General features: G+C 33.9%; 1 protein-coding gene across 4 annotated transcripts in view; it reads right to left on the bottom strand.

Annotated features, from left to right (window-relative positions):
• Phf14 (PHD finger protein 14) overlaps positions 1-10,916 on the bottom strand; it is a 174,648-nt gene that overhangs the window by 37,693 nt on the left and 126,039 nt on the right. The window contains exon 17 of one of the 4 annotated variants that reach the window (XR_007976556.1): positions 229-409. The exons of the other annotated variants lie outside the window; for them this stretch is intronic. The gene's annotated coding sequence lies outside the window, so the exon portion shown is untranslated. The remainder of the gene's footprint in view (positions 1-228; positions 410-10,916) is intronic. 4 annotated transcript variants of the gene reach the window in all.

The raw sequence follows: 10,916 nt of genomic DNA, 5'->3' as shown, positions 1-10,916 counted from the left end.
GTCTCACATTTTTATGTTCAATTTTTCCAGGTCTTCAGGGTTCTTACTTGCTTAAAAACTCTCAGCCATTGTTTCCTAATAGTATCAGTATATTTTTATAACCATAATTTTCTTACAGAACTTCTATATGCAGAAATTATGCTACCAAAATTATTAAGGCTATGCAAATTGACAGTGTTTATAATGAGGTATCTAAAAATACATTAAAAATTTTAAATGATCCAATACCTGTTCTGGTATTGGGAGCTCTTTCAGAAGATGCTGTGAAGCATTTGCTCGTTAGAGTTGACCTAATTCTTCCTGACACCTTCATCAGGATACATTTCAGGACGGCTTTCTCATGATGGCAGACAATGGGGGTCTTAGGATAGTTCTCTAAGGTCCTCGCTTACTCACCAGTAAGCAAAGTCTGCAAGTCCAAGTTTAAATAGCATAAAGCAGTGGTCTCTACCCTAGCAAGCACCAAAATCCAAGAGAGAGAAAGAAAATCACAGACAAATACCCCACTTGAAGTTTGCCAAGTAAAGAATAAATATATCTGAAGGATTTTTACAGGTTATTTTCATGTAGAAAAATTTCATTAAATCTGTTAAATTGAAACAAAATCATAACTGAAAGTACTAGTAACAATTATATCCTAAATGGCAGAGGTAAAAATCTATCAGAACTTGAAAAATTTGTGTTAACTAGGCCTACTGACAAATTTATGATACCATTTCTTAAAATCGTAGAGTATAGATTAAAATAGTAGACTCTATATCCTATGTACACACAACTGTGAAAATTGTATGAAAACTTAGCAAATAGTAGATTTTGACTATATAAAAATGTCTTATATAAGGCTAAACTCTGAAAAGTACAATAGGGTAAAAACAATTACTGATTAATTTTACTTAGTTTCTATTTCTAATAAGTACTTGAAAGCATTTTAATTGCACCTGTAACACACTTAATTTGTTAAAACAAATGAATAAAATGTATAAGTTTTCAAAAGAAGCCATTGAGCCACAAAAGTACTGTGATATAACACAACATACTTTATTAAATGAAACAAATGTCGATATAAGAAAAACATTATACCGATAGCACATTATAGCAAAAAGGCAATACTTTAACCATGAAGAAAATATAAACTTAGCAAATGAAGAACATGTCTTTAAATAAAAACTAAACTTGATGACTAAAGAAGTATTTTTAAAGTATTTAATAAATATTGTGCACATTAGACTACAGAGAATACTAAAATTTGTAGTATAGTGAAATGAAACAAATCCCATTTTTAACGTAAACAAAGTCTAACCAATTAAGTACCTATCAAGTACAACTTCCTACATACTACATTAATATTTGATAGAAACACAACTGACAGAGAAGGTCTCTATGTTACTTTATATGTCAATGATTTAGGAAAATGTAGAGACTAGATAAATGCAGCTCTACTTTCATTAAAATACTTACTTAGCATTACGATTAAGTACAGCACCCTAGAGAAGAGAAAACGATTGACCTTCCTGTGTGCTATGATCCACATAACAAGCATTAAACTGGATATTGAGTGACTAGTGACAATGTGGAAATAAGCAAACATATTTAACTCAAAATTTTCTCTTATACCCAAAAGCAAAATAGCCAAGGTGCTAGAACAGTGGTTCTCAACCTGGGGATTGTGACCTGTTTGGATTTTTTCCACCAGGACTTGCCTACGACCATCAGAAAACACAGATATTTACAATTCATAACCCTTGCAAAATTAGTTATGAAAGTGACAAAAATAATTTTATGATTGGTGCTTACCACAATGAAAAGAACTGTATGAAAGGGTCCCCATATTAGGAAGGTTGAGAACGATTGCTCTAAAGGGTTTCATTAGCTTTCTTAATTTCTAATATAATAAGCTTAATTGTGGCATATACACATATAAGTAATTCCTTAAAAAAAAACACACTCACTAGCTGTTATAAGTCAAGGAACCTCCTAAGCAAACAGTTTATGATGACATGATAAACTAGCCATTGGAAAGAAGCAGAGTCTGAGGCTCAGACTTGAAATGGGATGTATTGTTTTATGGTCATATTGGTGTTGTTGACTGTAGATATTCTGTGACCTCAATGGAGCACAGCAGTCAGGATTCCTTATATGATAATGAATAAAGAAACTGTCTCTGAAACTACGGAACACCATACTTCTTACTTAGAAACATGAGCATCCAGAGAGCCGATTGGCTGGCTCTTCTGACTTTCTCTTCAATTAGCCTTGACTATTAACACTGCTTACATAAAACCTTACTAGCAATTCAAATACAAATTCAGCAACTAACTAATAAGTTACTGCAGTGAATACTGATCAATCATTTCAATTAAATGTCTTAATACGTGGAATAAATATATACTGAGGCCCATTAAAAATTTTTAAATAATATGAACTTTCATAAAACTCTACATTCTATCAATGGTATAATACCTACAAGAAAAATATTTGAATCCTTGTAACAAGTAACAATTTTAGTGCAAGCTACTACATACATGAACATATTCTATATATGTTAATTAGAAACTTGTTTTAAGTCATATTTCACAAACATCAGACGAATGTGGAACACCTGAACCTATCCTGTTAATACTACTGGGGATTTCTCTCAGGCAGCAGTGAATGAGTGGGTGGTAGAACAGCCTAAAATTTCTCATTACAGATGGATATTGATAAAGTGAAACACTATTTGGGAAAAGCCAAATCCAATTCCACTTAAACAGTGGAATCAATTCATTATTTACATCTGCAACAGTCAGCTTGCAACTTTAAAAGTGAAATAAGAAAACAAAACAAAAAGAATGAAACCCAGAACATGAAACAGGGCAATTCATGACAATACACAATAAGGTCAAGTCTCTCTTCACAGCATGAGAGAATGATTAGACATTTCCATACCTGAAACATGTCTGCCTTGTTCTCTAATAGACTGATCTCCATCTGCTCATGCCCTGGAAAATGTTTTAGTACCACAACCTGCTGAATTCAAGTTCCACGTGCTTTTGCATCTTGCTGTTCATAATTAACTAAATATACTCCAATCAATAGTGTAGATGCTGATTTTACAGTGTAAGTAAGGTAAGTGAGAGAAAGGCTAGGGGGTCAATCTCATCTTATTTACCATGCCCAGCATGAACATCCAGTTTCATTCTATGCTATGTACCCGAACAGCAGTCAGTCTTACTGACAAGGTTATAGAGCACCTTGAGGTGCTTACCACAGGAAAGAAGCAGACATTCTTTCTATGAAGAACCACTTGTACTGTCTCTGCTCACATTCCTTACAAATATATAAATTTAAATAGTGACTCAGGCAGATACAGATAAACCCTGACTTCATATGCCTTGTTATGTCTTTATGTGTCTTGAGGAAGTCTAGTAAACACATTTAAATAGTCAAAAATAATTTCAGAAAACCGAAAATGTTTCTGAAAATGTTAATATTATAATCTGTTGCAGAATCCTTCTGAAATTTTAAACAGATTTTGGTGAAATAATTCCATATTGTGAGTCATGTAAAACATACTTATGAGGGTGTGTGTGTGTGTGTGTGTGTGTGTGTGTGTGTTGGTCTGCCATACAGCTTCAGAAATCCTCCACCATATTTTTTGATATATGGTCTCTCATTAGCCTGGTATTTGCCAGATCTGTAGGGTAGCTGACCAATCAATCACAGAGATCCTTTTGTTTGTGTTTTATATTACTAGGATTATAAGCCTGTGTCAGCTTTTCACATGGGTAGGTACTGATGATAATATTGCACTATACCAATTAAACACTCTCCCTTAAAATACCAGCCCTTTCCTGACATTTTAATATTTCTTCTGTTTCCTATTTTGTAACAAATAACTGAAAAATACCTGAGCTGGCATTCTCTTACGTATATTTTAAGATATAAATTACTTAGAAATATTTTCTCAGATAAACATTCATTTTTATCTTTAAGAGCAAAAGGCCATTAATGGGCAAAAGTTAATTTTGTACTTCATTTAGGAGATTATTAAAAGAAATGCTTCATTCTGTTCTGAGTATGACTTTTAAGAATATATCATGTAGGAACTGTGACATGTAACATGGGTCTTTTACCAAATGTGGAAGAGTATAATGTACCAATAAAAACTGAATGGTGAAGAATGACAATTTCACTGTTCTAATAGTAACCACTGTGGAAGGGCTTTTGTTAAAAATGCCACTACAACCATGCTACCTATGATTTCTCAGAACCAAAACAGAAACCCGTCAGAGGGAAGAAGAAACCCTAAATCAAAAAATATTCATTAATGTTTTCTTACCTTATACTAAAAGACAACTGGACTAAAGCATAGATCATTTGAAAAATGGTAAGCATCCATTGTCATTTCTCAAAGCTTTGCTGGAGTTCACCATCTTTTCTTTAAGTTAAGTAGTGTCAACTGGTTCTACCTTATATTCAAAGAAAGCACACTGCTTTTCCTAAGAATTATGAGTATTTTTTCCAGTGCAATAAGATCCAAAAATTACTAGTATCCTTATACATTATTTCATACATGTTTAATTTTACTAAACATTTTGTGCAATCATATAGTTCCTGTCACTACATCTTACTAGAAACACCAGCTTTACACTTGCAGTTACTATCTACAGCACTTGCTATTCTAATCCTAAAGCTTAAAATATTCCAAATGCCCTTATACCTCAAAAAGTCCACAATGATAAACAATGGAATCTCAAGAGACAGTTTTAACAATTTACATGTATATGTGCATTTCAATTTCAACAGGCTCTTCTAAATCAGTTCAAGATTAAGTGGTGCAGTAGTCAAAGTATTTCTGCCGTTGACTTAAAACTGGATGAGTAAAGAGTGAGGAACAAATGCACACTGTGAACCTCTGGGAAGACACAGGGGCTGGTGAAGATCTTTCAGCAGGCAGGCTGTGTACTCAACAAGCTCTGTATTTCCCCCATTTCATAGCTTCACATTTAAGTTCAAAAAGTAAAATTATGCAGAACACAGCAAGTTCATCTTAATAAACAATAAGGCATAAATTTGGATGTTTCTGAAAAAAATACCTAAAGACTAATAGAGATACTATGTTCATTCTTGATTTTAAATTCTAGTTATAAAATGTCCATGCTGACATCAAGTGCTTCCACAGTACTCAAGAGAGCTGTCATCTTCCCCAGTCCTTCACTTTTACAGAATACACAAATAGATATAGCATTAAATATGAGTCTAGGGATGTCCTCGTGTGTGAATACACGCAGTAAATGAGGTGATACAGACTTGCAGATCAGTGGAAAGCATTGTCCTTTTTACAAACAAATAACAGAGAGAGAATCATTCAGTAACAGGGTAGCACAGAGCAGATAAGTCCACTGGCTTCCTTTAGTTTTCAGTCCAAATACTGTATTGTCTTTTGCCAAAGAAACAAGAGGGAAGACATTTATCAACTAAAATAATACTGACAAAACATCCCCACTATTGTTTTAATAATGCATACACCAAGTGTTTCTGAATATTGTGTGTGTGTGAGAGAGAGACAGACAGAGAGAGAGAGAGAGAGAGAGAGAGAGAGAGAGAGAGAGAGAGAGAGAGAGAGAGAAGGAGAAGCGAAGAAAAATAGAAAAAAGGAAAAAATCCACACAGGCAAATTAACTGCCTTGTCTGCCCATATAATAAACCAATCAATTACATTCTATCCAAACTTGACAAGCAAAAGCACTTTTTGCAGTGATAAGCTTATGGGAAGGACAAGATAGCTGTTCTCCTTTAGTTTATATGCTCTATTGAGAGTTTTATCCACATTTTAAAAATCACACTTATATAAGAGGTTTCCGGGATTGCCTCCGAGGATGAGCTGTGGCAGAGTTGGGTCTCATGAAGGGTATCTACACAGTAAAGTGATAAGAAAAGAGCATTAACATTTAAAGATCATAGCAGCTCTGAACTATGTCTTATGAAACATACTAATAACACCACAGTAGATTCAAATAATAAAGAGACAGAAATCCTCACCCTAAATGCCATGATTGTAGGCAGGTTCACACTGATTACAAGTGAATATTTTATTTTTGAACACTGAGTTGCCTCCTCTTACATTACTGGTAATATCTCTGATTGTCAACTATGAGAGAAGGGCTTAAATATAAAGGAAAATATATGTTGTCAGTTACAATTCTGAAAAATAGCTGTGGGCTGCTTTTGTTACCAGGAATGGCAATTTTACAATACTCAAGGAAACATACAACCGTGCCTCATCTTTACACTTGGCTTCCTCTGAAAAAGACTGAATTAGAAATGCATGGCTAACAGTATTTGCTAATTCTGTGTCTTGATTTTGGTAGGAGAAATCTTAAGGGCTTCAGGTTAGAAGTAACATTTTTTTTACTATGTAGAAACAAAATTCAGCATTTCTTTCACATATTACAGCTATGTACATGAATAGTCACATCATAAAATGTTCATTTTTTAATTTAACTATTAGAAAGATGTGTTTAATGCTTCTAAGTTCCACTGAGAAAAAGAAAGTGAAAAGAGGCACATAGAGAAATAAAGCAGTGCTGAGGAGAGCTACCATGCCAAACTCAACCACAGACGCAGAAAACAAACAAAACTCCACAAGGAAAAGAATACACTGTGAAACAATGCTAAAAGAAAGGCTGAACTTATCAATATATGAGAAGCAACAGCAAGAGCTGGATCCTTTACAAATAGCAAATCCTGTTCTACATTTCGCAGTACCTTAGGCCCTAAGTGAAGAGTTTTGAATCTGAATGAGTACTTTGTCTGAACATTAAGCCATACTGGTAAAGCATATTCTATAGGGGATAAGCATTTATAATGTAAATATATTTCACTCGTAATTATGTGCAAAGTAATGGAGACTAATTGAAAAGGATTTTGTAATTACTTATGATAGTCCTTGGCAAATACATGCATAAGATATCATGGAAATCCATTTTAAACTTCAATTAAATCCAAGTTGGTCTTTAACTGTGATAAAAACAAAAGCTACTTTTAATATTCCCTTTCATACTAACTTTAATCTAATATTTTTAGTCTCTCTAGATGCTGGAATAAGCAGCACTACTTATTTTCAGCTCTAACATGTCAAGATAAAAAGCTTCAGTATTTTAAATCAAAATGTATGTTTTAACCTAGCATTTACTTCACTTGTATCCATTTAACTCACTTTGGAATTAATATAGAAAAAAATATTTTCAAAGAGTTTTAGCAACAGATGAATCAGAAAGTCTAACTGAGTCCTGCATCTTGCACTAGGTGTAGTGGTATCAGAAGTCTCTGTTGTGTCTGGCTGAGTCACATCAGTGCAATGCAGGGAGGTAGTGAACCTAATGACAAAGGCATGGGTTTGGTGTTGGTAGTTACAATGGCTTACATTCAGTATCCACTTCAATCACACTTCAAGTGCGTGGTCTTAGGCAAATAATTCTCCATTTTCTCACTGACTAGAAATAAAATTAGTTTTTGATTCCTATCTGTATCTTAGAGACTATTGATGTGATGATTAAAAGAAATCAAAATATGTCACACCAAAAATGTGACAGTAACACAGTAAATGAAAAGCCAGCAGACCTGTCAAACACTATAAAACTGTTCTGTGGGAAAGAAGTCTTAATACATAACAATTCACACACGAATGTTTAACATATACCTGGATTAATTAATTTACCAGTTTGCTGCTTCTATAGCACAGATCACTCCTATCTAAAAGAAGATAAACACATCTCACAGGTCTTACAAGAATTGACCGGCATAGCCCATGTAGAGGGCAGAGTCTGAGACCAAGAATCTAATTTGACCATTAATGTAATTTCCAGTTCAAAGATACTTGGAAGTAACATTTCGTTGTGCCTAATCCCACTGTTAAATTCCCTTTAGTTCTACGTCATTAAAATAGTGTATTTTATGCATTAAAAATCCACAAAGCCAATAGAAACTCAAACTCCTGCTATATAAATAAGATAAAACATGATGCCCATTTAGGAAACAGGAAATAAATCAAATCAAGAAAACAATGTATTTGGGTTCTGATATTAAACTGGATTAAATTTGTCTCCGGGTTTTTAGAACTGAAAATTTTAAGAAAAAACATGATGGCTCCCTTGGAGAAAAACTGTCCGTTTCTGACTAGAGCTCTTTCATACAAGAGACTTGATTATTCCTCTCTAACACAAGTTTGTTCTCTGTTGCCTCAAGTCAATGCAGGGAGATATTGCAAGTTCTAAATGAACCGTCAGAGAACACTGTTCCAGATTATTTTCTGACTTGGATATTATTTATTTTTGGAATCTCTATATTTAAAAATGATACAGACGAAACAAGGACAAGTCAATTTAATTCAAGGTAATGCATCTTACCAGTAACAGAACTGGTTAGAGATTCCCTCCTGTATGCTTAAATATATATCTCTCTGACTGTACATTTGATTGTGTGTGTGTGTGTGTGTGTGTGCGTGAATATGGATGGGTGAGTGTGCAAATGTGTGTGGAGGCTACAGTCTGAAATCAGGAGTCTTCCTCAATTACTCTACAACTCATTATAATTGTTATTTTCTTGAGATGGGAGTCCCTCACTAACCCTGTTGCTCACTGATTGGCATCAGGTGGCTGGTCAGTAAGGCCCTGGATCCTCCTGTTTCTGTCTTCAGTGCTGGGATTACAGGCATGCCCTACTATATTCAACTTGGATATGGGGCCTGAGGATTGGAATTCAAGTCTTCATCCTTACATAAGAAGCATTTTACAGGCAGGTCTCTCTCCAGACCCAAGGAGAAGCACTCTTGCTACATGAAAAATATAAATATTGATGGATTTAATATATGATCTTGTGTAAGTTAACAATATGAAATATTCTACAATGGAAAATAAGTTAAATGTACTTGAAACCAAGATTTATCCTACTTACAATTTAATATCCCAGAACAAAATAATTAAGCAAAGAAATTGAATACATATATGTAAGCCATATATAAGCTTCTTGCAGTCACTTTATGTATTCATAATGCATTAATTATAATTAATGATAACATAAAATACGAATCACATAAATTTACTTAAGGATTAGCTTTCCATACATCTAAAAATTATACAATAGTTATTAAAATGATAGAGAACATGATAATATTAAGTCACACCATAATAATTAAATGTAGTGGGCAGGTTTAGTCCTTCTACATGTCTAACAGTATCCCTAAATGAACCTGATTAGAAAAATTAGGCTCATTTTAATAAAAATTAGGAAAAAGGCATGGTGAGTGAAAATTTTGTTTTTAACCCCCATATTTTCAAAACCTTAACAGAAACGATGGCATATCCAACTATGAATGCTTGAAGAATTGAATATCCTTTTCCTAATCTTTACTAATAGAAACATATCCTTTAAAAATCACCTTTAAGTATAATGAATGATACCTTTAGGGAATTTTGTTTATTTTCTAATTCTTTCCTCAGACCTCGTCTTCTCATGATGCAACAAGAACAAAATCCATAACTTTAAATCTATTGATGACTTTATGTCACTAATTTGTACTTTTTATAAAGCAACACAGGTCAAAGGCATCAAGACAAAATTTTGAGTGTCAGGGATTTTGAAAAATGTTTAAGAACAGTAATGGAAAGAAGTCACTATTACGCCTTGCATTCTTCTGTACCATTAGCTCTCTTGTGTCCTAAAATATTCAATAAAATTTCAAGGCAGCATTGGAAAAAGACATTAAAATAGTGCACTGAAGTGCTGCTAGTCTGGTGAGGCATGACAATGAAAAATACATGACCTGGATAGCAGCCAAGACACTGGGGAAAATTTCTCAATGATCCCAAAAGAGAGCTCAAATTCTGGCCATTTTATTGGACAAAAGACAGACCCACAGGTTCTAGGAAGTGTTGTTAACAGAGCTACTGAACTCAGGGAAAGACTAGCAATAGAATGAAAGAATTGTCCATATTGCCTTCCAATACTGATCAAACAGTGAATGATGGTAGCCCTCCCCTCACATCTCCATCAGCATTTGTCTAATGTTTTATTGATCAGAGCTATTCCTTCAGCAGAAAGATGCAATCTCAAAGTTGTTTTAAATTGCTTTCCCCTAATCACTAAATGTGTTCAACATTTTCTGAGATGTATTGTAACCATTTCTATTTCTTCCTTCTGAGAACTGTCTATTCAAATCCAGAGCCCACTTCCAACCTGGTAATCTGATTCCTTACATACATTTTATTACTATTATTATTTCTTTTTATGACTACTAATCCTCTATATGATGTGCTGCTGGCAAAGTTCTTGCCTTTGTGGACTTCATCTTCACTTGTCTCTTTTGTTGCACCAAAACCTTAATCTCGAGTGAGTGGAGTTCTATTCTCAACATATTTTCCTACACAATTGTATTTTCTAGGGTACTGCTTATGTTTTCTTCTAGCAATATCAGCACTTTAGTTTCACATAAGGTCTTTCATCCATTTGGAGGCTTTTGCTGTGCTTTGTTTTATTTTTTAACAGAATGACAGATACAGGTCTAACTTCATTCTTCTATACATGGAGATCCAGTTTTCCCAGTGCTATTTGTTCAAGATGTTCTTTTCTCTGTATGCAACCTTAATGGATATCAGTGTGGGGAATACTCAGAAAGATAAAGTAGATCTACCATATGAGTCACATATACCACTCCTTGACCTATATAAAAGAATTTGCTATCCTGCTCCACAGCTATATGGTACAGCTGTGTTCCCTGTTCTATTCACAGTATCTAGGAAATGGAAAAAGCCTAAATGTCTTTCAATTGATGACTGGACAATGAAAACAAAGTACATATATACAATGAAATACACTTAACCTACACAGAAAAAAATGAAATCATGGAATTTGCAGATAAAAAAGAACCTAGAAAAAGT

This window comes from Apodemus sylvaticus, chromosome 2 (assembly GCF_947179515.1).
Source record: "Apodemus sylvaticus chromosome 2, mApoSyl1.1, whole genome shotgun sequence".
Lineage (NCBI taxonomy): Eukaryota > Metazoa > Chordata > Mammalia > Rodentia > Muridae > Apodemus > Apodemus sylvaticus.
This window is presented reverse-complemented; position numbering and strand designations above follow the sequence as displayed.